The sequence below is a fragment of the Montipora capricornis genome, chromosome 3 (genome assembly GCF_036669925.1).
Source record: "Montipora capricornis isolate CH-2021 chromosome 3, ASM3666992v2, whole genome shotgun sequence".
Classification (NCBI taxonomy): Eukaryota; Metazoa; Cnidaria; class Anthozoa; order Scleractinia; family Acroporidae; genus Montipora; species Montipora capricornis.
In genome coordinates, this window is record NC_090885.1 from 20,621,826 (window position 1) to 20,631,825 (window position 10,000).

Below are 10,000 nucleotides of genomic sequence, written 5' to 3' on the forward strand. Positions count from 1 at the left end.
AGTCGCCGTAGCCGCAGTTGTCTGCTCTCCTATGTTAGTACTGAAACGTGCTTTGTAAAAGTTGCTTTTGAAGCATATCGCGTATTGTAACTGTGGACTTCACTTGTGTAACGGAAGTGGTGCCTAAATATATTGGGGAGTGTTTTAGAGTGCCATTTGTGAGTAAGTAGATCCAATAAATTGAGTTAATGGTAAAGCACTGTCTGTATCTGGGCCATAAAGAGTGGCCAAGATGATAAGTCGAACAGTATGGTTTTGTTTCGTTTGAATTTTCTTAATCTCGGTCGCATAGGTACTGACCAGTCCTGCTGCCCTAGGAGATTATCTCATACGATATTTAACAACTATGCACCGAAGTGGAGGTGGCTAGCGGTGGATATTTAAATATCCAACGCTAGCCAACGACACTGAGGTGAATAGTTGTTTTAGTATATACTAAAACAGTGAGATAATATACAGCACAAAAAATTAATTTGGATGTTTTCTCCAAAGGCCGTTTACTTTGTGTAAGTTTTGGATTTCACGGTCCGCCATTACTCACGTTCAAAACTGACCGATTGGACCTCAGAGGGTTGAATCCAGGGAAAAATTAAATGACATCAAAGGCTCACTAGCTTAAAATTTCAGGGTGTGAATGCAGCTTATTATAAATGCAAACGCAAGTTTAAAAGTCTGAAATCCCAAAACTCCCTTGCTGCATATTAATTCTGCGGCGTACACACGCATTGCATTCTTAACTAGTGAGTCTTTGACGTCATTTTCTCCTCGATCCAGCTCTCTCAAGATATTAAATTAAAGTTAGTAATGGCGAACATTAATAGGAAAATTCCATTTAAAGTAAGCAGGTGTCTTTTTGAAATCAAGGTTTAAAACTTTGATCGCTTAGCGGTGTTTAGTTAACATAGTATTGAAATCCAAAGAAAAATAAGAATTTATATTTTGGTCACGCACGGGGGCACCTTAACTTTTAATAATTCTTGGTTAATTAAGTTTTGTAATTCTGCTGCATTTGGAGAAGATATAAAAATATTAATGTTACTATCATCTGCAAATACTCTAAAGGACAGTGAGACAGAGCAATTAGGAATATCATTAATATACAAGAGGAAGAGGAAAGGACTGAGAGAGCTCACTTGCGGAATACCGCAGTTGATAGTTTGCTTAGTTGATTCAACACGGTCAATACTAACATACTGCTTTCTATTGGTAAGATAACTCATGAACCAGAGTAGTGGACCAGACCCGAATGCCATATTTCTCTAATGTTTTCAGCAGTATGGCGTGATTGACTGTATCGAAGGCCTCATTGGCGAAATTCAAAAAGAAAACATGTGAATAAATTATTGTGTGTCGATTGTTTTAAATTGTCTGCAATTTCTGCAATAGCTTGCTCAGTTGACCTGCCCTTCCTAAAACCAAACTGGTATAGATAGACGATGTCATATTTTTAAACATAGCTTGTTAGCTGTTTGCAAACCAGCTTTTCAAAGATCTGGGCAAATATGCACAGTACAGAGATAGAGCTAGATATGGCGAACGTTAGACGTCAGTAATATCAGCACCTTCATCCACTGGGATCACTTTGGAGGTTTTTAAGATGCTAGGGACAATACCTTGCTCTATGGACAGGTTATAAACTGCAGCCATTGCCTCGTAAATGTAATCGCAAGCCAGTTTAATGCACTTAGGGGTAGCTCCTACACAAGACTTGTCGGTTCTTAGGTTCATAATTAAATATGCCTAAACAAAAAGCTATTGGGGAAATTCTAGTGATAAATCTTACAGGACTAGAGTTGTTATGAAGTGGTAAATGTGCTGATAATGTTAAACCTACATTAACAATATAAGTATATACTCAATTTAGGTGTAAAGCATTTGTTGTTATAGAGTATCTTACTTATACAGGACTAGTCTTCTTTTTCTATTTATTCATAAACTAATCAGTTTCCAGGTTATCTTAACCTTGGCCTTGTTGATCTCAAGCAAATGCCAGACTTAAAAACTGAGGTGAATTCATATAGATGTGGTCTATGAGGGTAGCACTATGATCAGTAATACGAATGGCCTTTGTGATATGTGGCATAAGGTCAAATAGCATGTCTAAATATTCCGAAGGAGACTGTAACATTTATAAAAGTCAATGTTAATAATATCACCAATTATGTACACCTCATAAACACAATTGTTTAGATGATTTAATTTCGGACTAAGACGTTCTCGAAATTTTTCAAGATTGCCATTGGGCTGCCTATATAACAATAATGCTGTTTTTCCTTTCTCTGGAAAGCTGGACAAAGCTCGTTTCAAGGCCATCTATCAGCCGTAAACTCTAAATCCTCTCTGCGGATATATTCTAAGTTATCTTTTAATATACTAGGTACCAACTCGCCGGCATTCGTTCACACTGACAAAATTATAGCCTGGTATAGTGGTGCTTGAGATAGACCCCCACCACACACTTTTTACGAGGATGACATTTTTCTTTTGTTTTAGTGTAAGGTACGTGTCACGAAATGAAGAAGGGGAATATATTATACATATACATATATTATGGGGAATGTTGAAAATACCGTTTCCGAGCCTCTAGATTTCAAAATTTTCTGGGGAAGGATGCCCCCTTCCCCCTCCCCCCTACCCACCCCTCCCCACCCCCACCTCCACTTGAAAATAGGCTCCGCCGTCCCCGTATGCATTTGTTGGTTATTCTCGTTTAGAGCGATTTTCAGTTGAGTGTCGTAAAACCAAAACCAAAGTAATTACTTTGGCCAATCAAAAAGGACGGAGACAATCCCGCAAACCAATCAAAACTCGAAGTAATTACACGTAGCCGACACAAAGCGCGGGAAAATTTGCACGCGCGAGCCACGATTGGTTTTGGTTTCACTTCTGATTGGTTGAAAAAATGGCGCGAGAACTTTGAACCAATCACTGAGTGAAGAAATTATAAACCAAAGTAATTATCTAATTACTTTCGACACTCAATTGAAAACCGCTCTATCTTAGTTATAAGTTATAATGCTTGAATATTGATCACGAAAAGCCTGTTACGTTGAATTTTCAAAGTACGCGCCTAATTGCTTTGAGAGTGCTATTGATGATGTTCTCAAATAAATCTCTTTCTTCAAATATCACTCTAAAACAATGAATTTTGAATTATGAATGACCTTTCTAGTTTTTAGCTCGTATGTTTTTAAATTCTGAAAATCTGAAAGTCTGAAAATTAGAGTTCCAGAAATAAGACAAACTTTCTTACTTTAAAACAGATTCTGTGTGATCTTAAGGTGATTCCTTAGTAATAGAAGTTGTCGTAAGATTTTCTGTAAACTTTTCTCGATTGTTCCCTACATTATGCATATGGTGACCGAAATGTGCAATTAAATAAATAGGTCACCAAGCTCGTTCTCGAGATATAACTTGCTCAAGTTACTCATTTAGTCATTGCAACTTTATCTATCAAGGACAAGTTTGTTCTATCGGTTCAGGCTACGTTTTGCAGAAACAGGAAGCACAGCTTTGACTTAATTCTTAAAATAACAAAACAGGTGAATTGTATTGCTCAAAAGGAATAATTTAATGTTTCTTCTATGGCACAGACACACGTCTTGAAAAGGCACTGACTACGAATATTCCTTGGGTGCGTGATCTCGAGGAGACAATTTTGTGTCCATGAGTGATGGCTACAAATCTTTTTTTTCCTGTAACTTTTTTTTCTGATGTAAATTTTTTAAAATTTTTTTACAGCACAAAGAGGTGAGTAAGAGAATAAAATTATGCAAAAAAAAAAAGATAGGTCACCAACCTCGTTTAGGAGGAAATAGAAAGCAAACCAAGCTCGACCCCTTGACAACACGTCTCCCCGATAGCAAGGTTTCACTTTCACTGTTGGACTGAAATGTTCTTTAGCATCATCAAAGCTATCACTCGACTTTTTGTTTTGCGAGAGTCTAAAAGGTTTCTTGTTTTGCTCTTTACTGCTATGCTCTGAAAACGGCCATTCTTCTTTCTAGCGAGGTTTCCGGCACGAAAGGTCGCCATTTTGAAATGTTTTTGGCCACGTTCGATATATAAATATTCACACATGGCTACGAGTCTTTATGGTTGAATTCAAACATTGTTTAGTTTAGAAATATCCGTTGAGACTTGTGAGACAAAGAAAACAGAATTGAGCCGTGAAACTTGACCATAAAGCCTCTTAGCCATGTCTTAATACGAACGTGGCTTACGCTGTGTTATGCGCAGAACAGGATGCGCAGTGAAATACTAGGGAATCACCTTAAAATTAGAAACCCAAACAGATAAGAGAATGTGTCCTTATAGTGGTGACAAAGTGCCTAGAGGTAATTTGAAATTGAAAAGACAATTGTGCATCAGTGTAGAAGAAGCTAGGACAATCACTCACAGGTTCATTTGTGTGTGTGTGTGTGTGGGTGGGGGGGGGGGGGGGGAGGGGGGCTGGCAGGAAATTATAAATTAATTAACAGGCACTCAGGGGCGTAGCCAACCTTTAAATCTGTTGGCTCGGGCCTACAATTTGTTTTGTTTACTTACTTACTTATAAAATAAATAAATAAATATTGCTAGTGCTAATCACCCTTACTTGCAGTCGAGCACAGCACAACAGCTAGATGTCAATTAGCTGTGAGTCGATTTTGATTTACTTACCTACTTACTTACTTACTTACTTACTTATTCCTTTTCGTTCCTAGTAGACCATAGGTCCTCAACTAGAGCGCGCCACCTAACCCTATTTTTGTTTCCTCTCCAACTCTGCCATTCTCGTACGTCGCCAGGTGTGCCGGGGTCTTCCTCTCTTTCGCTTCCCCAGTGGGTTCCACTCAAGTGCCCTCTTGATTACATGTCCATCTGGTCTCCTCAACGTGTGGCCGATCCATCCCCAAGCTCTTTGTCTTATCTCTTTCTCTACCAGTCGCTGCCCTGTTTGTCTCCAAAGCTCCTTGTTGCTGATTTTTCCGGGCCACCAAATCCGCAAGATGTTCCTCAGGCTCTTATTGATGAACACCTGCAACTTCTCCTCCAACCCCTTAGTCAGCCTCCAAGTTTCAGAACCATACAAGAGCACGGCCTTCGCATTTGACCGAAAGATTCTCAACTTCGTCAGCATCCCAAATCCCTGTCCCAAATGCCTGTCGTGCCTTTCCAATTAGTGCCTGAATGTCCTCGTCAGTGCCTCCCCTTTTGCTTACAATGCTCCCAAGGTACTCATCTACTTCCCGCTCAATCCGCCCCCCTGCAACCGATACACCATTGCCACGTTTGGTATCAACTGATTCATCAACTTTGTTTTGGTGCCATTGATCTTCAAGCCTACCTTCGCACCTTGTACCTCCAAGGCCCGTGTATTATCCCTCATATCCTGTATTCTGGGCGACAGTAGGGCCAGATCATCGGCAAAGACAAGGTCTTCTAAGGAATTCGTTAAGGTCCACTGAATACCTCTCTTCCTGTCAAAGGCTATCCTTGTCACCCAATCCATGGCGACCAGAAACAACAGGGGAGACATCAGGCAGCCCCAGTCCTCATATTCAATGGTTGGGTCCTCTGTCCATTGTGTACCACCTGTGCGGAAAACCTTCATAGAGAGCTCTGCTGATACTATCGAAGGCCATTTCGAAATCTATAAAGTTGATATACAAGGAGGACTGCCACTCAATGCTCTGCTCCACAGAGATCCGTAAAGCTTCAGCCAGCTCGGAAGCCCGCCTGCTCCTCTCTCAATTTTTCATCCAGCGCGATCTTGATGCGCTCCAGGAGCACTCTGCAAAACACCTTACTTGCCATGTTTAGCAACATGATGCAGCGCCAATTTTTACAGTGGCTCAGATCACCTTTCTTGGGCAGCTTGATTAGCAGATCCATCTTCCACTCCTCTGGTATCTTCTCCTCACTCCATATCCTGTTGCAGAGCTCGAGCTCCAAAAGAACCTCTTCTGACGTGTTCCCTCCCGCCTTGTTTTGTTTACTTAACTTTTAAAATAGTAATTTTAAAAGCTTTGAAACTACAACTAGGCCTACAACAAATGGAAAAGGAAAGGAAAGGAAAGGAAATTTATTTAACTTAAAGTGTCTAGTCAGTCTAACCGCTGGAGCACTAATCGGGGACACTGTAAACTGAAATCGACAATTTTTAGAACACAAATGAAGTCAAAATTTAAATTATTTTGGTTTTTGAGAGGGGAACAGCTGAACTGGAGTACTCGGAGAAAACCTCTCGGTGCAGAGTAGAGAAAAACCGAACTAAACCCACATATGACGCAGTCTGCGAATCGAACACGGGCCACATTGGAAAAGCCCTCTAGGCCCCTGGCACTGGTATTATATGCACTCCAGATCGTAACCATATTATTATTGCCAACGAGCAGGCCGAGCGAAGACGCGAGGCTTGCGAGGCGGCCAGCTTAATGCCGCGCGAAGTAGAGCAGCAGGCAGAAAAATTCTGGATCGTGCTATGAAAAGTGTAATGTAAGGCTACGTAGTGTAGAAGGTTCCCTGGAATTTTTTTTTTTTTGAGTGATGTCATTAGACAAACTTGCAAGACGCGCACGACCACAGATGATCTTGTGTTCGGAGGTGAGTGAAAACAGATTTTTTCCCACTTCCCTGACCATTGTGTTGTGTACACTTGCTTTGAGTGTTCTTTAATATTTATTTTCGAAGCATCGTGCTCTATATTGAGTTAGCGAGCTCAAAACTAAACCGGGGAACGTGTTCTTATCGGCCGCTGTTGTCAATTTCAGATTAAGACCAGTGAGTTGAGCAGTATATGTTGTCTGCAAAGTACACAATTAAACGTAAATTTGACTTGTAATTCATGGCCTTATCTTGCAAAATAAAAATTCTACACGTGAAACAACTTTCATTTGCGAGAGAGTTTGATTCCCCCCTACATGTTCCACACTGAAAAGTCTGAAAACGCTTTGGCGATTTTTTACATGGCACTGATTTTATTCAACTTAATTATTGTATATTCCTGTTAAAATTACGGCCGTTCAAAAATTACAGCAGTACTTTCCATATTATTGCAAAACACGTTGACATTTACGTTGTTGTTGGAGAAACAAAGTGTGCAATTTCTATTATTGTATTATTGTTAACTAGATAAGATGAGTTGCAGTACTTTCGAATAAAAAAATTACAACTACTGTTGGGTGTTTTGGAACTCTGATACAAATCTGCAAACTATGTATTATATTGACTGTTTCGTTGGCACTTAGCGATAGCGCACCGGTGGCTCAGTTGGTTGAGCACCGGGCTGTCACGCGGGAGGTCGTGAGTTCAACTCCGGCCGGACCAACAGTCAGGGTCTTTAAATAACTGAGGAGAAAGTGCTGTCTTTGTAATTACATCTGCAAATGGTTAGACTCTCTAGTCTTCTCGGATAAGGACGATAAGCCGGAGGTCCCGTCTCACAACCCTTGTTCTTAATGAACAAGGGTTGTGAGACGGGACGTTAATGATCCCACACACTATTCGAAAAGAGTAGAGGACAGTGTTCCCGGTGTTGTGGTCTGACCTTTCCAGCATGTGGTCGGCTTGGCAGGATTAGCTGGAAGGGCTTCTGTGTGAATGAGACCACAATTGTGTATAACAGCCAGAAGTCAGGCTACTTAGCCAAGTGCTGGAACCTCACTCAAGCACTCAAGCAAGCTATTACTAGTTATTTGTAATATTATTAACTTAATAAGAAAGTCAACAGAAGGGAAGTAAGCAAAACTGTCGTCACGGTGACTATATTTCGTATTTTTGTTCTTTTGTCTAGTTGTGGCTTAAAGTGCCTATCACCCTCAGCCAATGATAATGAATTCTGATGATATATGTCCACCAAAGACGTCCCGTGAAGAAATAACTCTTGTTGTCTCCTTAGATTTCTTTTTATAAGCGGGAAAATCCCCCCAAAAAACCTCATTTTTCGCCATTTTGAATTCAAAAAGGCGCATCTGAAAGCCTGGGAACTAACTAGCTTATGACGTCAACCCGGTACCTTACTCACACTCACTGACTTTTATTCTCATAAATCGAGCAAGACATTATGCCAGGAAGGTGTGTGTCTGGTGGATTTTCTGCATTTCCAGATGTGTAGAAAGTTATATAGTGCCACTCGAAAGCGAACAACGCAGACGCAAAATTAACGTGCTCAATATGCGAATACGCGTTTTGCGTTTGTCGCCTTCGTTTACGTACGTAGACAAGAGAAGAAATTGCAAGACCACCGACAAAGTCGAAAATTTAAACACGGGACGTCGCTTCGATTACCATCAAATTTCGATCCGCAAATGCCGGCGATGAAAACATCTACAGTGCATTATTTCGAAGTTAAGACCCTCGCTCCACGTTGTGTTAAAGTATGAATTCGGTCGATACCAACGGTGTCCAACTTCATCACATTTCCTTTCCATGCAATTTAAAGTTCTAGATAGAGAAGCGAAATTAAAATATTCTGCAATGTTTTCCGATGAATCCTTAACAAAGAGTTCAATTAACAATTATTCCATGAGCGCGCGTTGGATATCATATGAGATGGTAAGCAGTTTCATATCCAACAAGCGCGAATGGAATAACTGAATGTTTTGTTAAGTTTCTTAAACTCCAAAGGTTTGGAAGTTCGAAATACGAGCAAAAAAAGCGAGAAAGTTTGAGCGAAATGAAGATGCGATGTTTTGTAATACCTTGTGGTCAACGCTTAGCGCAATCAATTGCCATATAAGGTCAAACTAAGATATATGAGCTGATATAAGAGATTGAGTTAACCAATCAGAGCACGAGAAACGCATTAACCGAATTTAGTAACGTCGTTTAACTGGCAAGCCGGTACCTGGCGCTATCCTGGGAATATTTTGCGACGGACGATGTAAACAAAGTCTTAAACGCAACTTTATTGGTCAAAATATAATTATCAGTATTAGAAAATAAATTACAACGATGAATGTAGATAATAAAAAAATATATTAAACAGGGACCGAAAGAGTTCACGTAAACGGAACTGTAAGATGCTAAAAAAAAAAAAATATATATATATATATATATATTATTATTATTTTTTTATGTAATACATGGTAAAATCTTTAAGAAAGTTACGACTATATCAATAGTCAACATCCCAACATACGCTTCACGATGGAGAAAGAAGTTGATCATGTTTTGCCCTTTTTGGATGTCTTAATCGACAATACCCACCGTGGTTCCGTTGTCACTAGTACCTTCCGTAAGAAGACCTTTACGGGTCTGCTCACCAATTATCTCAGTTTCGCACCTCTGTCATACAAAATCGGTCTTATCAGGACATTAATTGACAGGATTTTTAAGATCAACAATACTTGGAAAGGCTTCCACAAGGACATTGTTCACTTAGTTTTCATTTTGCGCAAGAATCTTTTCCCTGTTCATCTCATCGATAAATGCGTCTACCGATACTTGAACACAGCTATCGACCGAAATGGCTCCATTCAAAATACCACTTCCCAGGGTAAACAATACTTTTATGAGTTACCTTATTTAGGCCGTTTTTCTACTATAGCTCAAAGCAAAATACGTCGCCTTGTAAATCGTTATTGTCATGATCTTGACATCAAATTAGTGTTTACCACGTTTAAATTAAGAAATCTTTTTTTCAGTGAAGGATTCTGTCCCTAGACAACTTCGTTCACGTGTGATTTATAAATTTACTTGTGCTTGCTGTAATGTTTGCTATATCGGCGAAACTGGTCGTCATTTTTCCACACGCGTCCGTGAACATCTCTCTTCAGACAAGTCCTCTCACATCTTCAAATATTTACTAAGCTCAGAACGTTGTCGTCAATCTTGCTCTGCGGATTGTTTCGAAATCCTTGATTCCGCCCCTACTAAATTTCAACTTAACCTCAAGGAGGCTATGCATATATATAAATTGGGAAAAGCCTAATTTAAACCAACAAGTTCATCACGTCAACCTGACACTTACGCTTTAGGCTCTACATTCTTTCTAACACTCTGTAACTCACTCAAA

General features: G+C 39.9%; 1 protein-coding gene across 3 annotated transcripts in view; it reads left to right on the forward strand.

Annotated features, from left to right (window-relative positions):
• LOC138042519 (uncharacterized) overlaps positions 1–10,000 on the forward strand; it is a 30,601-nt gene that overhangs the window by 8,856 nt on the left and 11,745 nt on the right. The window lies entirely within an intron of this gene.